Source organism: Doryrhamphus excisus, linkage group LG13 (assembly GCF_037039965.1).
Source record: "Doryrhamphus excisus strain RoL-2023G ecotype Guam linkage group LG13, RoL_Dexc_Guam_v1.1, whole genome shotgun sequence".
In the NCBI taxonomy this organism is placed as follows: domain Eukaryota; kingdom Metazoa; phylum Chordata; class Actinopteri; order Syngnathiformes; family Syngnathidae; genus Doryrhamphus; species Doryrhamphus excisus.
The window spans coordinates 14097218-14114074 of NC_136369.1; positions in this window are offsets into that span (position 1 = coordinate 14097218).

Below are 16857 nucleotides of genomic sequence, written 5' to 3' on the forward strand. Positions count from 1 at the left end.
GAGGGGAAGAGCACATATAAGGAGCTGCTGTTTTATTAATGAAACTAGAAACAGGCTTGGGATTCTCAGGATGTGTGTGTGTGTGTGTGTGTGTGTGTGTGTGTGTGTGTAGCCTCATAATAGAAGAAACCAAGGTGGGTGCCTGAATTGTATTCCTACACACACATACACACACAGAGTCTCTAATAAATTCAACCTGATTCATTCTCTCCCCTCTCTGGGGACCAAACAGCGGTTTGCTTGATCTAAGGAAGCTTCATGTTACCTCCACTAAATAATTGATGCTCTCCCTCTCTCTCTCTTTCTCTCTGTCTCCCTTTTTTCACTCTTTAAGTTGCACTCACTTGCTCCCTATTTGAGTGTTTTCTGTCCACCTGGTCTCATTTTTGTCTCATGTTTTTCTAGTCACACACACACACACATGTGTGTATACAGGTCTAAACTTTTAGAGTTCCTGTTTTGTGACTAAAAGAACCATAATTGTTTCATAAATGATTAGAAAAGTAATCTAACAATAAGAGAATATTGTGTATTTTTGTTGAAGGAATGATGTTGTGACAATCGGTTGCCATATAGATGCGCCATGTGTGTGAATATGCTTCCATGTGTGTGAATGTGTGTGCAGGACCTTCTTCCCCCGCTACCACAGGGACCTGACCCCACTAACCAGAGGTTAAGTGCTCCTTCTCCCTTTCTCTAACATTTATCTTGTCCTCTCTGACATGTTATTCCCGTTTCTATTTTCCCTATCCCTTGCATTGGTGTCTTGCTCTGCCTCATTTTCTGCTGCCAGATGTTCACTGGAATGCAGAAGCAAATGCTGATGTTTGATAATGTTGGGATTTAAAGAAGCAGGGTCCATGCACGACACTGTAAAAAGAGAAGGGGCTCGGATGTTGGCCAAAGACATCAGTTCCTCGAGTGGAACCCTGAAGGTCCAAAACAAATGTTGGTCAACTTCTAATTTGTTCACACAGTATGTCAAATCCATATTGTTGGATAGAAACGGAATTCATCCGTTCCAGGGTCAACTTCTTTCCATCATTGCCAGTCTTTACATTTAAAAGTAAAAATAATCGATGTTAGGATTGTTAAAGTCAAATGAAAACGTTATGCTTCTCATATTCTTATAACCACTGTGTACTCAACTTTTATCAACTTATAGCCAACTTACCCGTATTGTACTGAGCAGCCAGGACAGAGACTTTTAAAAAAGTAGTTTTTTTTTATACAGTTTGTCAATTTCCTGACTATAAGGCCAACATGTGTGGGGCCGACCAACAAAAATCTGAACCCTGAATTCTTTAGATCACTGTTGTCCAAAGTGTGGCTCGGAGGCCAGTTTCGGATCACAGCTTGCTTTTTATTGGTTCTCTGCATAGTCTAAAAATGTAATGAATTCATTATGAATAAAAGATATTATTAACTCATTTGCAAATATGTCTTTTCAGTTTTTTTGCGCAAGAGGTGATGATGCAACTCCACAATAGAAGAAAGCACATTCAGTGCAGTTTGAAGCCGAAAAAAGTGCATTTTATAAGAACTCTGCATGCATCCTTCCCATTGAAATACAGGCTCTGTAGCCACTAAGAAGTGAAAAAGCATTTGTCCGTGTTGTGTGAAAGAAGTTACATATTGAAGGGAATTTTTATTGCATGCAAACGTGTGCACACACACACACACACACACACACATGGTCCAGTTTCCAATGTGAAAATTTGAAATGGTTCATTGTGTTATATTTGCTTGGATGAAATCTGGCACTTTTGCATGATGTCATACGTTAATGTGGTTCCACAGCTTAATGTTTAACAGTAACAGGCAAGTTACAAATGAACTGACTTAAATGACATGATAATATAATCATGACCAGAACAGAGAAGGACAGAAACAGGTTTTTAAATTGTGAGGTTTTTGTTTGCCCCATTTGACTAATGACTGATCTTTGACAGTCCCTGTAATCCAACCGAAACTGAAAAAAAGTTGTGCGTTTATATTCTTATAGGTACTGTTTTTCCACCAAAAACACTCTTGCTAACCTACCGCTATATCATGAAGAAAAAAACCCAACTTCTATCTGCTGTCAATCCCCCAAATTCCTCATATTGATTCCTAGTTGACCACGAGTCATGTATGCGCAGCAGTGGAGTGAAATGTAAAGCAGCTTTGTGTGCAGCACCACACCTCCTGTTTGTGTTTGCATGCGAAGCGAGCATTTTGCCGCTGGTTAGCTCTTCACTACGAGAGACTGAGAGAGTCAAGAGTCCCTAATCCTTGCCATCAGAGACTTCTCCGTACGCACATTCACACACATTCTTATCAGCTTGCCCAGCGAAGCATTAGGATGTGATGTGTGCATGCATGTGTGTATGCGTGTCTATGTACAGTACGTGTTAGCAGGCTGATGAGGGGATACCAGTTTTCCCATGGCAGCGGTAATCCTGTTTAGTGGCAGGTCTGGATATCCCAACTGGTACGCGAGTGCGCTTGTGTGTATCCCATAGCGGTACGTCATAGAGCCCAAATCTTCTATTTGTGTGTCTGACTGCCACTCTGTCAGTCTGGTTGCCAGCGTATTCTTTACTCGGTTTGCTGTGTGCAATTTCATTCAAATGTTCTCATTTTGAACATTTTTTGAGGACATACATTTTTTTTTTACTGAACATTTTTTAAACAAAGGCACTGTTTATTGTTGAGTCTGGTTCCCAAAGCTGTGTTATTGGTATTTACAGTATTGCATACGTTGTATTAACCTTGCTATGTTTTAGTTCAAATTGAACCAATCTGATACACAGTCACTTTTTTCGACCCAATCAATGATGGTGTCGAGCGGCTTGGGTCTGTAAAGATTAAGTCTGCAATCGAACTTATGGTTTCGTACTCTGGTCCGAACCCAAACTAAAAGATACTTGGTGCACCCTTGATGCAGTTCGGTTAGCAATCACACTGTTATTTTTGTCTTGTGACCAAAGGTTGCACAGTAAATAACGACTGGATTGATTACCTTTTCTTGACAAATCATGCACCGTAAACCAAAATGTAGTCTGTTGGATGATTGTAATAATTATATGGTGCCATATTTGCGCTTCTAAAATATACGTTTAATGAGAGACAGCAATTTTTTGCTACATTTTTTTGATATATTTGTCATTTCAACACCGGTCCATATCTTTGGTCAGTGTAGTATTCACATTTGAACTACAATAGTTCCCTTGCAAGTGGACCAAGACCCCTTGAGAGATGGTTCTGTTCACACTTAACCAGTGAACTAGAGTTTATTTTAACGAAACAAGTGTGAACTCACCCTAAGTATTAAATGTGTGTGTGTGTGTGTGTCTGGCATGTTTAGCAGTGCTCTAGTGTTTTGGGAGCACCACGGTGTCTGTTTTCCAGCATACCAGCGGGGGGCTAATGGAACGGCTTTGTTGGTCTAACAGAATTACCAGTGTTCTCCGCCAAAATCAACTCCAGTCGGCTTTGCTGGCAACATGCAAGGCTTACGACCACACCATTGAGAGTACCTACCAACACAACACAAACACACACACACACACACACATGATGTGGACGACTCTTGTGAGAGAGCTGGCTCAATGAGGGGATGGGGGTAAAACAAAAAAGTGAGAGAGGTATGAGGTGAAGAGACGGCGAAGGAGGAGGGCAACAATGGGAGGGTAGGGGAGAGAAAGGGGGGGAGATGAGATGCTGCAGGGTTATCAGTGATTAACAGTTCCACCCTATAGAACATTGGGTTGGACTTCAAAGAAATAGCTTTTCATTGTTTGGAGGCCCTGAGTGCCACGCTGTTGTTTTTATTTATTTTTTTTTTTTTACTTTCTCCGTACCCTCATATGCACTTGTCCCTGTTTAACAGTGAGGAGGAGGAAGAGGGAACGAAGGTGAGGAATTGGGTCAAGAGTGCCTGACAGAAGACAGACAGGTCTGAGAAAGCAAGAAGAATGGAATGACTCTGTGAATCAGTCGCTGCATGGTATTGATGGTATTGCTGTATTGTGGGATTACATAAGTATATGCGGAAAACAATGCATATGTGCATCGAATTGTGGGTGGATCACAATTAATATAGTAAAAAAAAATGTTCACAGTCAGATTGTTGTCGTATTTGACTAGTTGAGGCTTGTTTCTGGTACTAACGGGTCAAATGGACATATTTCTTGTGGCTGTAGCTGATTGGCGTCTATTTCGAAGCGCTCAAGACTTAATTTTGGTATACAGTGGTATGATAAAGTTTGGGCACCCCTGATAATTTTGAAGATTTTCCTTTATAAATCACTAGTTGTTGGGTTCAGCCATTTCAATTAAATATATCATATACCAGACCAATACCGTGATAGACGAGAAGTCAAATGAAGTTTATGGGATTTACAGAAAGTGTGCAATAATTATTTAAACAAAAGTCGGCAGTGGGGCGGCACGGCGGTCGAGTGGTTTTGCGCGCAGACCTCACAGCTAGGAGACCAGGGTTCAATTCCACCCTCGGCCATCTATGTGTGGAGTTTGCATGTTCTCCCCGTGCATGCGTGGGTTTTCTCCAGGTACTCCGGTTTCCTCCCACATTCCAAAAACATGTTAGGTTAAATGGTTAATAGGTTAATCTCGACTCCAAATTGTCCATAGGTATGAATGTGAGTGTGAATGGTTGTTTGTCTATATGTGCCCTGGGATTGGCTGGCGACCAGTCCAGGGTGTACCCCGCCTCTCGCTCGAAGACAGCTGGGATAGGCTTCAGCACCCCCGCGATCCTCGTGAGCAAAAGTGGTAGAAAATGAATGAATGAATGAAAAGTCGGCAGGTGCATAAATTTGGCCACCCTTATTGATTTCAATACCAGGGGTGCCCAAACTCATACTATAAGTATATAGTATATGTATATACTATATACATATACTATATACACACAACATTCCTCTGCTGGCAGCAGTGAATAATACATTGGAGTTCAAAAGTTGAGATAAGGGAAAGTGATAAAGGATCATTGGGAACGCTGTCTTTAATTCTTGACAAACACTTAGTGGAGGCCTTTGGGCTCACACTTGGGATCAGACATGTGTGCCTGCATACCAATAGCAAACAGTGTCACTCCTCATCCCACTCAGACGCTTTTGATGTTCTTGTCAGTGATGTGAATGTGAAGAGCGAGCACAAGGAAAGGAATAGGACCAGAAATAAGGAAGAAATCAAGGTTGCTGGATGACAATATATAAGGAGTCATTATTTTTTCAGTAAACTAGAATTTTTCTCACACGTTCCTTCCTTTGGTCTTTTCCCTCTTGGTCTGGCTGGCTCTTTTCCACTTTGTCCAACATCTTGATCACAGGGAGGGGAAAAACAGCTGACGGGAAGAGGAAGAGAAAACCAAAGAGGAAGACAATGGATTCCTGTCAGTAACATAATGGTACATGAGTGAAAGTCTTGAACTTGGCCCTCTGTTGCTGTCTCTTTGTGGTGGTGCAGGGGTGTCCAAAGTTTTTCCACCAAGGGCTGCATACTGAAAAGTTAAAAGATGCGGGACCCACTTGGATATTTGTATAAAGTTTCAATGAGTTAGTGAATGATTTGCATTTAATATTAAATGCATGCAACTTGTCAATGTTGTGTGCTGCCAGTGTCAATGCTACTAATATAACTACGACAACAATGGTAACTAACAATGGTGAAAACATGCATCTGGACTACCTTATCCCTGCTTGAGCTATTGCCTGGTTGTAAGGGTGTCATGTCAGCCTCTGCTCACATCTCTACAAAAATTTCAACAAACTGTAATGCCCGTGCTTGTGGCTAAGGAAGACATAGTCACAGTCAAACAAGTGGAAAATGCAACACGTTTTAAACATACTCATACAGCCTGAGTTGCACTATCACGCTCTGCTAACCACAGTTCCACTTACACTAGCTGACGAATAAACATTCTCTGAGTTAGAAATGACTTTCCAAGTTATTGGTTCGGTGACTTCAGATGGCCTCTTCCGGGACGGGTGGGTTTTTGTGTTTATAAAGAAATACCACCATGAATAAGAAGTCCACTGAGGAATATTTCCATACACGTTTTCTTTAGGATGACAGCATTTCATTCACATTATGTCAATTTTTACATGAAGAAGATTCCGGGAATCACATGGCATTACGCATAGCACTCGCTTCCAATCTTGCATCTCTTTGGTTCCTCCATTTTTGGGTACCTTTGGCAATTTTTACTTTGTAATGGCTCTCTTTGAGGAGACACTGCCTTGTTCAAAACAGTAGCTAAAAATGTCAATGTAACAAAGCATTAGTTTAGACATATATGTTTATCTGCCAAAGTGCACATGCACTGGTAGGCACCCCCCCCCCCTCCTGCAAGATGATAAGTGTGTTAAGAGGCAAGGAGAAATTATTAATTATCAGGCTAATGGGCACTAGGCTAAGTTCTGCTTCATTAAGCTCTAGGTGTTTATGTGGGCTTGTTGTGATGTGTATTGGTCGGGAGTGGGGGGGTAACAACAAAGATAGGTGAACACAAATTTGCATACACACACACCGTTGCACGCCATTCTTCCTTTGCTTCTACCAAGCGACTTAAAAATGTGATAAAACAGAGAGCGTTTGATCTGGTGATACCACCATTAGACCACAGCTTTTTCATCTGATGGCTTCTGCTTTAACCCCATTTAGAAGCTGCCAATCAGCATCAGCAGCAAGTGGTGGCAAAGCAAGTGTTCACCATCTACACTCCACAGTCTGACAACACTAAGTGGTGATGCACTGTGCTCCCACTCCATCCCTCGCAGGGTTGTGCTGGCACCAGTATGATAAGTAAAACCAGCAGTGACGTTAATCTGCCTGACTCCCACTAGGAAAGATAGATAAACAGTGGGTGATTTGACATGCATTGGGTGGGTGAGACCATGGAGAGAGTCAAACCGAGAAGTTGTTGTTGCCATTTGGATTTGATGGATGCAGGCTGACTTGGTGTAAGAACACACGTTAGAGGAGCTATTTACATTTGCTTCATTCATTATGCCTGACATGGAAAATAAGCTTTCACTGCTGTTTGATTGCATTGGTTTCAACTAGTTCATGTCCTTATGCAACACACCATGCATACGCACACAATTGGAGCCATTCATTTCAAAGACATGCATGGTATTTTTAGATAATTTTTAGAGGGAAAATACATTTTTAGAGGAAAAAAACAGGTCTGAAAGTAGCGGTTTGTGAATCCATGGCGGGACACTGGGCTATTTCTGCATGTAAAAGCTCAAGATAATGATGTTTTTAATGATTCTCTAATGCAGTGTTTTTCAACCTTTTTTGAGTCCATTCTTGAAATTTAGTTTGAATCAAAATCAAACTTTGGTTAGTCCAGTGCCGATTGCTGGCCTCCATTTTTAAAACTGAAGAACGTCTGGATCTGCGTGTTATGTCATATCTGAGCATGCGCTGAAAGAACGCACCCGAGATAAATTTAAACAGGAAAAGATCAAATTCAATCTTGCTAATATTTTATAATTAAACCCAGGACATGTTTTATAGAGATATGTATTTTCTTTTTTAATAAAACTGCACTTGTGAATAAAGTATAGAAGGGTTTAGATTCTGTTCCACAGATGGTGGTAATGCATACGAAAGCTGCTTGCCAACCGCCAATAAACAACAGAAGAAGAAAAACACCACGAAGAAGAACGCACCCTGACAACTTTCTGTTTGAGCGGATACAAGATACCTCAATCGGATTGGTTAAAAGAATATTCCATCCCTGTTCAATTCTTTCCGTTTGAGCAAATAAACCAAATGCAATTGGAATATTTGGGTCCATGTATACTATTGACATAATATTTGCAAATGATGATTAATATAAATGTTAATTATAAAAAGTGATATTGGATAATTCCTCACGGCACACCTGACGGTTTCTCAAGGTACACTAGTGTGCCGCGGCACAGTGGTTGAAAATCACTGCTCTAATGACGACAGTAGGACAAAAAAAAATTGTCCTTTAATGTAATATGCATAATATTGTTATCATTCAACAGGCCTCATAGGCATTGTATGCGCTTTGTATTCTGATTCCTTGCCCTACCAATATCTCGATGACGGTGTTCATACTGGCATAGATGCATAAGCTGCATGCTGCTTTGCCATTTTTCTGTCACGTTTCTTGGAAAATGTAAATTTTTTAAAAAAATTAAAATTAGCTTTGACTGTGTTAAAGTATGAGAAACAAGAAGCCCTTCTTGCTAGCAAGGCTAGTTTTGTGCCAAGTATGTGTGTTTGCGTGTTCACATGTGCATGTATACACATGTGTTTCCCTATAAATAGCACTAATGGTAACATAAGCAGGGGCTGAGGCTTAGTGGTTTTTCCCCATTGATTGGCTAATGCACACTTATTTCCACTTCTTATGCATACATATAACTTCTGTACTGCTGATTCACAAGATGATGGACAACAACATATTATGACAGATGCCAAGAAGTTGATTTTTAGTATGAAGTGTGGTAGGAGTGTGTACATTAAATGGTGGTGCTCCTGTTGCATACATGCCATTATATATGTGTGTGTAGTGTGTTCTACAATTACCCAGAATGCTTTAGTCATTGACTGCTTGGCTAATGGTGGGCTCTGTTTTCCTCTGATGGACATTGACTATAGGTCTTCTTGTCAATAATTGTTTTTTACAGCTATTCTAGAGTTGCATGTGTGTGTGTTGACGCAAATTGACCCCCCCCCCCCCCCCCATGATATTTACATCCCACCCAAGCCTTATTCAGTTCATTTTTTAGGTGTCTCTCTTCACTCTTCTCTTATCGCTGTCATTTTGGTCTCCCATACCCCCAGCAAGACTATCACCACTCCACCCAGGAGACCACTCATCTCTTCCTTCAACCCCCCCATTCTATCCATATCCATCCAATCGATTGCAACTATTCCTGGACTCCTGTTATCCCACTCTGGTCCTGCTCAGGTTTCCCTTCCCTTTCCTTCTCACCACAGTCAGTCTGCGTGGGCTGGGGCTGTTTGGAATACATCCATGCATCTCTTGCATGGTAATTCATTGAGATAATAACACATTTACACTCAATGTGACTGGACTTGTTAGTAGTATTAATGATCAATAAGAAACTGTCAATCCTATGAGATACTGTAGATCATACTGTTTATAATTTATATAATCTGCAATAGCCATACTCTAGTCACTTCATTGCAATACTGTACATATTACTGTTATTATATATTGTCACATCTATACTGTGCATACTGTTTATAATCTGTATAATCTGCAATTGCCATATTATAGTCATTTATATCCCTGTATATATCCTCACTGTATTATAGTCATAGCCTGTTATAGTTTGTACATAGATCTGTCCATTTTTCTACATTTACTTACTACTAAGGTACTTATAAAATTGCACTTCTGGTTGGATGCTAACTGCACTTTGTTGCCCTGTACCAGTGACATGAGCAATAACAATAAAGTTGAATCTAATCTAATCTAAAAGATGAGGCCTGACTTCTAGAATGGAGCTCTTGACCGGTTATTCTTTGCTTCTCACTAAATTATGACTAACAAGAACCGAGTAGAATTCCGAAACATAATATGGTGTTTCAATTAGTTGTAAGAATTTCCCAAATTCTTCAATGATGCTTTGGTTGTGGAAAGTAGAAAATCCGAATTGTATTGTCAACTGTGGTGACCATACAGTACATTATCACATACTACAGTATTAATTGGCCCTGTACCCTAGAAACCGCCCATGAATGATACGGGAAAAGGCCGAAATGATACTGTGTCAAAGCCCAGGGCAGTGATACTGATAAAATATAGAGTTTAACCATGTCCAGTATCAGCCCCCGTAGCTGTCCACTCAGAGCGCGCTGCTCTGGTATCGTGCCCGTGAAACAACCAATCAGAGAACAGCGCACAAGCGTGAACACACAGTTTACACTGTTTAGATATAATACATGTAATAAACTGAAAATTTTCTGGAAACAAAATGGTCTTTTGATTAAATAGTACGTGATAATAAGCTCATGATTAAATAGTATGTGATAATAAGACCATCACATGGTTTGTCTGGTATCAGGCCCAGTATCATACCATGTGATAACCTATAAGTATCAGACTGACCAGACTGGACCTTCGTGTAATTTGAAGCAAAGTACCAACACATCGGTCGTTTCCCATTGCAGTAGGCCGTGTTTCATTTCCCGAGTTGTGTGTTCATCCTAGCTCGCAGCAGAATGTAGGACAAAGTAGATCATTGAGACCTCGAGATGCCTTTCTGGGGCCAGCAAGGGCGTTAATGTTGTGAATATTCTGTGTCATTGGACTAAGTCCTCTGTGCCTGTATTAGTGTCCATGTCTTTACCCGAGCACTAGATTGAATGCACTTCCACACACCTCTATGATAATGAAGTGACACACACACACACACATATATACACACACACACACACACACGGTGGGACAATCAGGTCATTCCAAGGTAAAAGGACTTAGATATAGTGAAATATTCATACTTTAGAGGTGCTGCCAGTGGGTGTGTGTCTTTAATTGAGGTCCTGATGCCTCAAGCAAAATGCTTCAGCGAAAGCCAGTCACCACACACACACACACACACACACACACACACAAGTACGGCAAGCTGGCTGTACTATATAACTACATGGATAAAAGTTGTCTCTATTTACAGTAGTGAGCTATAGTAGAATTAATGTAATTATCAGACGACTGTTTTGTGTTGTGTTATCATTGAGCAGCTCTTTTCGGTCTTTGCTACCTTATCTACTTCTCTGACCCGGTAAAGAGTCAGCAAATATGTTTTCTCTTAATTGCCCGATCGTTTCCCATCGCTTCTCTTCTTTCCATTTCAATCTGCGGCTAATTTCCAGCCTCCCCCTTCCCCGTTCTCCATTCTCCTCCCACTCGTATTTGGAAGTCCGACAATAATTTGAGGAGCCAAGGATGGGAGGGAGAGAGGTGCGCTCTACCCTCCATGCCTCCTCCCTGCCCCTCTTTTCCTCCACCTTCTAATCCCTTAAAAGCACTTATGAGATTGGCGCTGCCCGCATGCCTCTGCCTGCTTGTCTGCCCGTTGGTTGCCACGGCAGCTGATTGGAGGGAGGGAAGCTCCTAATTGGATCATGAGGGTGTGATGCAGGCGACAGCAGCCACATTATGGGGAGCTGACTTTGTGCAGAGTAACCCTGCCAGGATGACCCTATCCTTATGTGTGTGTGTGTGTGTGTGTGTGTGTGTGTGGGTAGACTGACCTCAATGTGACTAAGAGCCTCCACTTACTAAGGCCTGCTGGCTGAGGCTGTAGTGAGTGAGAGGATAGGTTGATGAAGAGATGATAAGAAAGTGGAAGCAAAAGAAAATATAAAAGACATTTAATTGCTTACATATACTTTCTACATGCTTATTTTTTTTCTGACAGTCAATGACGAGGTAGTTGTAAGGACATAATGCGGTGTACCACTCCCCCTGAACTTACTGTGTGTATATTGGTGTCTTTCACTTTGGTGCAAAGTGACTGTGATGACCGTTAATTGACTTGCCACGTTATAGTCAGCACCGGGCTGCGCCTTCATTTTTCCCACAGGATTTCATATCTGCTCTTAAATGAATCCTTTACAAACAAACACACATTGACAATATGTTACTAATATTTGCTATGTAGTTATGAATAAAGAATAAATAAAATAATACATAATATAAAATAATCAAAAAGTAGGTGCTATAATATGCATAATAAAATAATATTTTGTATAGTTTAATAATATATTTTTGTATTGTTAAAATTTATTTTGTTTCAATAATTTGTATACTACATTATTTTATGAATAATTTAAACTTTCATTAAATTAAAAATAGAACTATATATGCCATATCAAGCATGGCAAATTTTTTCGTATGGCTTATATGACCAACCATCCACCCCAACACACACACACACACACACACAATTATTATGTACTTAAATCTAAAACCATAATTTATTTCATTTTATTTATTCCACAATTTATACGTTTATTTTTAAGTTGATGGTTGTCTGTCATCCTGCCATTACTATGACTTCAGTGCTCAGTAGACGTCTGTGTAAATGTGTGTGTGTGTGTGTGTGTTTGACCATGAAATAAAAGTGTGAATTTGTGACTGGCTCAAAACCATGTTCACAGTAAGTGTGCACAAGTGCAATTTGCCTTTGTGAGTTGGTTTGTCTAAGTGTGTCAGTGTGCGCACGTGAATGTGTGTGTGTGCGTGTGTGTGTGTGTGTGTGTGTCGGTGAAATGCAGTGGTACAACCGGGGCGTCTGATCCCTCCACCTTTTAAGAACATCAGAGGGTGTGAAAAGCACTGATTGCCCTAACCACTCTCATTGGGACTCAAACCCCTGGCTTAGTTGTGCTTGAGCGACTTTGGAGAGACAAGGCAAGGGAAGATGGAGAGGCGTGTGTGTGTGTGAGTGTGTGACACAGTGAGAGAGAAGAGAGAGGAAGGATGAAGAAGCAACAAGGGGAGCGCGCAATGGTTGCAGGAAGAGAGTTAGAGGAGATGAAGGTTAGCGAGGGGTAGGGTGAGTAAACGTTGGTTACCAGAGGGCTGTGATACGGGAATGATGGAGGCAAGAAGACAGACAAACAAACATACTGAGTGTGGACCAGTTACAGAAAAGAAAGGGAGAGAGGGAAAGTCGAGTGGGGAATTCACTTGTTTGGTTCTGTGGTGCGATTGCTCTGCTTGCGTTGTTCCTTTGAGCAAGTGCAAATGCACATCATCTGAACCCAGGTGCACTTCAATCAGTTGAACTCGTTCTATATGTTATTTTAAACCACTACAGTAATCCATTTAATTGGTTCCAGACCCAACCGTAACATGGGAATTTCCGCGAGGTCGGATTCAATATTAATAAACGGAATACTTTCCTACTTAGAGCATGGAAAACTTGTTTACGACTTTCTAAATATATATTATTAGACATAAAATAACCATATAGTCACCTTTACAGTCCAACTATTTTTTAAAGATGGCTTCATAGCAAGCTACTGAGCTAACACGTTCATTCATTCATTCATTTTCTACCGCTTTTCCTCACGAGGGTCGCGGGGGTGCTGGAGACTATCCCAGCTGTCTTCGGGCGAGAGGCGGGGTACACCCTGGACTGGGTGTACAGGGCACATATAGACAAACAACCATTCACACTCACATTCATACCTATGGACAATTTGGAGTCGCCAATTAACGCCAATTAACCTAGCATGTTTTTTGGGAGGAAACCGGAGTACCCAAAGAAAACTCACTCATGCACGGGGAGAACATGCAAACTCCACTGAGGTCTGCACGCTAACCACTCGACCGCCGTGCCGCCCGAGCTAACACGTTGACTTCTCCAATTTAATTAATCTAAACTTAAGAAAGTGTTTCAAACAGAGTGGTGAAGAAGGACAAACAAGTCAAAAAAGTTACCACTTCCACAAAGAATGAGAGGAGAGCCTTTTTTCACTCAATCTCAGCCATGGCATGCGCGGCTCTCTTGGCAAAATGTGATAAATGCAGACCAATCAGGTTGTTTCTGGTTTTATTTTGTTGTCTTGATTCGGCCAACTTATGGGCCGATCCTAAAAAAAAAAAAAAGACAATGCGAGCACTAAACAAACTGTATCAAATTTGAACACCATGAATGATCTTTTAATACGAATTAGATTACTGAATTGCAAGTGTGAACACAGCCTAACCCCACAATGTAGATCAGGTGCAGGCATTTCCTTTATCAACAAATGCGTGTTTTGACCAAAAAAACTTTGTGGTCATGGTCTTGCTCAATTACACATACTCAGAGAGAGAGCAAGAGAACAGTGAGATGGACTCATGTTGCTAGGACACACACCCACACACATACGTACCCACAACCACACACAGCATGGCCCAATAAATTTATAAGAGCCAACAGGGTCATAAGGTCAGACATCACGGGTAACCCGAGTCCTGACCCCCCTGGTTTGAGTATTGGGGCTCCAAGAAACACATGTAAACACACACACAATGAATGGAAGAGTCTAAGTAAAAGTGGATGATTCATGAATTCATGTTGTAATAGATGTAACAAGTTCATATAGTTGTTCATTGATTAAATGTATATAAAATACTTCCATGACATTAGATCACCCAGTACAAAAATCACATACACACACAGGCCCATCAAGGTGGAGGTCAGGTGTGGGGGTATAACTGCGAGGGTCTCTAATAGGTTCCCTTGACACATGATGTGTCAACACTGGGGACAGAGATGTCATCTAACACACACACACACACAGGTACACACAAAACAGACATAATCCAATCCTAGGGAACAAACCAAGTTAATTTATACAGCCCCTAATCACAAAGGGCTTTTAGCAAACACATTTTAGCAAAGTATACAATGATATAAATACCATAAACATATAAACTGCAATGAATGAGTATCTTATATGCACAGAGTTACTTTCATGTTTCATCGTCACTTTTCTAAGTTGCTGACAGAAGTTTGTTTTAACTCTGTTTAGTATACCGTATGAGCAAGGCTATGGAAGATAATATGCATCCACTTGTGTGTGTGTGTGTGTGTGTAAATGTGTGTGGTGTGTCGTTATGGATTGCCACGTTGTGGACTTGACAGGATCATAATTACGAGCAGTGATGAAATCTACCAAGTGGTCTGTCCCTGCATGGCTGCTTTGTGCGTACGTGTGTGTGAGTGTGTGTGTGTGTGTGTGTGTGTGTGGATGCGCCCGCCATATTTGTCATCCATGGCAGCACGCTCCCTGTTAGCACACAGGAACCATGATCACACCTCCATCTTCCACTAATAGGATCACGGCAGACAAGCAGAGAGAAAACGATGAAGAAAGATGAGATAAATGGAGAGATAGATAGATAGAAGGATGGATAGAAAGAAGTGTTGTTGGAGTGAACATGTTGGAAAGATGAGAAGTCAACAGAGAGGCCTCAGTGAGAGAGAGAGAGAGAGAGACCAGAGAGGCGCTCAATTTGCCATCACGGGTGCAACGGGGCAGAAAGTATCCAAGAAAGAGTGCGTCCAGTGTGTGTGAGAGACATGGCAAGTGAGTGTTGATGTGTGTGTGTGTGTGTGTGTGTGTCTAAAGAGGGAGAAAAGACAACTAATTTGAATGTCAGATAGAGGGAATCGTGGCATGAAGGGAGGGGAGGGATGAGAAGAATGAATATGGATTACTGGGATGAAGATTCTATTATTTTCTGCCCGTTTCTCTGATCCCTTTGTCGCATTGCTATAGGCCTTTGTATATGTGTGTGTCAAAGTGTGATACAAGTCCAGAAATGTGACGGAAAGAACACATTTGTTTTCTTAAGATTCGATGAAAGTAAAGGGGCAAATTAAAGTGTTATTATATTAAATAGCTCTAAGTCACTACACACCGGCAGCAGGAAAACAAATATTGATTTTCCAATTCTTGGGATGTCATAATGCTGATGCGTTAGTGTTTGTTTTTTTTTTACCCCCCTCCTTGAGCTTTTAGCATTGGAAGCACAATATACAGTACATCATGATACAACACTGTGCTTCCTTCAACATAGTGAAATAAGATCGGCTGAGAATTTCCTCTTCATTCTATTTCCCCCTCAAGCCCCTTCCTTCCTTCCTTCCTTCCTTCCTTAACATCCTGGTGTCTCCTCTGATGCGTATTGTTCCTCCTTCCCCCCACTGTACACACATTATCAATCTTTTTTCCCCTCCTTTGACTCTCTCGCTCTCTGCGCTTGAGTGGCGAGCAGACAGAGGGAGCGAGACAGATGTGAGTCTCAGCTAATTTGTCCTGACACATTGAGATGCTCAGGTGGGAGAGAGGTGTCAAACAACTTCAGGAGAGAGAGAGAGTCTTTTGTAGGCAGGGAGCGGGCTAAAAAGAGAGAGGGGGGGGGGGGGGGGGTGACAGTACAGACAACCTTATTACATTATTAGAATAGTAAATAAAATATATATGTAGACTTCTATTATTTTCAGTATGGAGAAAAACATTTAGTTTGTGTGAGGTGAGCAAGAGGGAGGCCAGGATCGGGGGGGTGGTGGACCCCCATGATTGCACCCTATTCCCCCTGTGTGGCGACAGAGAGCGAGAGAGGGAGAGTGGCATGGACAGAGAGAGATGTCTAATCTTAGAGGGTAAGGGAGCGTGGACTCCCGAGGGCTTGTCGTGCTCAGCACCTTGTTAACCAGACGTCTCTTCTTCCATCTCTATTTCCATCTCTCTTTTTCAGCTTTCTTGCTCTCTTCCTCTGTCACTGTCTTGCTCGTTCACTCGTTCCCTACATCTCTTTTTTTTTTTTTTTTTACCTCGCTGTCCCTTTTGTTTCTTATACACTCATCTTCCCCTTTGTTCCTATACCACTGTTTTCAATTGTTCTTATTAAACTACCGTATTCCCTCATCTAGTAGTGGCCTCTGTTCCAAAAGACACCATGACCCAATTCATCACCATCCAATTGAAGATATAAACATCTCATTTCCATAGGCATTCATTTCCCCCCTTTGGGAAAAACAACAATGGCATTAAGTGACTATTAATTACCTACTGTAACTGACCTCACGGTAGACATAATTACCACAACACGCATTGCCTACACAGCAGGCATGCCATCTGTAAAGCTGAAGTTTACAAGTTTATGCAAGGAAAGCTTTTTGAGTGGATGTACAGTTATCCCTCACTCTATAAAACTGAATGAATGAAGAAATATGGCTGTTTTGATTTTGACTACGGCCTATTATTAGTCCAAACTATTGAAAGTTGCATGGAATCTGCAGTGACATGTATGACATGACATGAAAAAAA